The sequence below is a fragment of the Myiozetetes cayanensis genome, unplaced genomic scaffold (genome assembly GCF_022539395.1).
Source record: "Myiozetetes cayanensis isolate MyiCay16 unplaced genomic scaffold, myiCay2020 scf19, whole genome shotgun sequence".
Taxonomy (NCBI): Eukaryota; Metazoa; Chordata; class Aves; order Passeriformes; family Tyrannidae; genus Myiozetetes; species Myiozetetes cayanensis.
In genome coordinates, this window is record NW_026087400.1 from 5328040 (window position 1) to 5330255 (window position 2216).

The following is a 2216-nucleotide window of genomic DNA, read 5'->3' on the forward strand; positions in this document are numbered from 1 at the left end:
GTCTAGAGCTACAGTTTCTATAGTTACTAATGCATCAATGTTTCACTGAACTACTGCAATATTCATTTTATAGCAGCTCTGCTTCCCTCTTACTAGGAAAGGTTTGTAAAGGGAATTTTTGGTGGGTTCATCCCACTGTACGTACTTCTAGGAGCTTTCTCAGGACTCTCTTAACTGACAGAGTGTTACCTGGTAATGAAGCAGGAGAGATGTAATACAACTGAAAATTTTAATTTAATGTGAGATTTGCTCTTCTCTTTGTCTCTAGGAAATTGGACAGCAGGTCCCTGGCTGGAGAAGACATGCAGCACCTCATTAGAAGGATCAGAATGGTCTCATTTTCATCTTCTAAAGCTGCTGCTTGCAAGTCCATATGAAAAACTTGAGGGAAGACAAGAAAATTTTAGCATTTATTCTGTTCCAGAAAAAATTATTTTGGCCACAGAAAATGCCAGCACATTCTGCTCCCTCAGATCCCCTGGAACTGAATAGAAACCCAGTTTGATAGAAACCCAGTTCTTCTCCTGCAGCAGAGCCACAGCCACTCCACACACACCTCCTGACCACCCCCAAAATTCACTGGGTTGAGGCTGCTCAGGTTGGTAAAACACACACCCTTTCTTTAACCTGCCACTCTCCCTTTTTTGCTGTTTGATTCTAAAGCAAGCCAGAGAAGTTATTAATTATGAGCCTGACCCAGAGGCAACTGGGCTCAGTATAAGGTTTTCCACTGAGTTCACCTGGGGTTATTCCTGTGCCCCAAACCAAGCATCCTTCATAACTGAAGGAGAACACAGGTAGGCTTTTCTCAGACTGAGGTGAAAGGATCAGGCTAATAGCAACCCAAATTATCACATTTTGGGTAAGAAAAGCTGCCTTTTGAGTGACAGCTCAGAACCCTCCACCCCTGCTTGGGAAGGGAATGCATCAAATTATGAGGTTTTGTAGAAAGAATGCAGCTGCTCTGTTCAACCCTTACCTGTTGCATAACTTTGTGATTACAAATGGTACCTACTTTCCCCAGAAAAATGATACTAAAAGTTTAGTTTGGACCTTATTTGGATCTTATAAGATGTATTTGTGGCTTTGCTGTCACAAACGTGGAATCCAGTGCAGTGATTTGACTTTTTTGTCCTTTTTATACAGCACCAAGGACTGGCTCTCACCAGCACACTGAGGTTTGGACCTGCCTTCGTGCTGCTGTCTCCATTGCCATCTAGTGGCACCATCCCCAGTCCCACCTGGCCCTGCACAAAGCCCTGACCCACATCCCTGGGCTGTGGTCAGGAATAGGGTCTGGCCCCCTGGAAAAAGGAGGGTTCTTTCTTCCGATGAAATCAAATCATGCCGATCAGGTTTTGTTTGGGTTTTTTGCTTCTTTTTCCTTCTTGTATTATATAAAACTAACTATAAAAAGTGAATTATCAGTATTTGCTCCCACTCCTGTCTGCAGGCTGAAGGGTGCAGCTGCTGGGACAGGGAGGCATCGAGGCTCTTCTGCACTCCCGGGCGTAGGAGAGACCACGGCAGCAGGAGAAGGGTAGGAAGCTCTGCAGAACCATCTACATATCATTCTAAGCTTTTATTTGCTGGCATTTTAAAACCTCCAGGAAGCTTCCAAACAAACTCCTCACCAGGAAAACCGGCTCATTGACCGCCTGAGATTTTGTCTACAATAAATAATGATCCGTTTCTCCTGCTTTCCCTCCCTCTGGGCACTCATTTGTTTTACTTCCCCGTGGTGTCTCCTCAACACCAACCACTGTTTATTTGTATTCTGTAGCTGTGTGAATAGCCCTTAGCAAACCACAGGTGACACAGAACTTTGACTCATTTACCCAGTGCAGGTCTGGCAGAAACTCCATGGCTTTAACAGGGTCAGTCTGTGGATGAAGGAGGGAAATGAAGGTTGCTCTTCCCTGGCAACCACAAAATTCCTTTTGCCCTCCAAAGCAATTATGTTCTGTCTCAGGAGAAGAGGATAAGTCAGTGAGAAGCACCAACCCACATGGTCTCAGTGTCACCTGGTGCCTGAAGCTTCTGTATCCATGAGGGGTTTTATTAACACTGTGATTTAAACACAAACCTGAGTTCAAACTCTCCTCCTTGCAGACACTGTGATGATACAAGCAAAGTCTGGCACCGTAGATACACCTCTGCCAAGAACAGCAGCTGGGAAAGGGTGACAACTTATGAAAAACACACACACACACAAA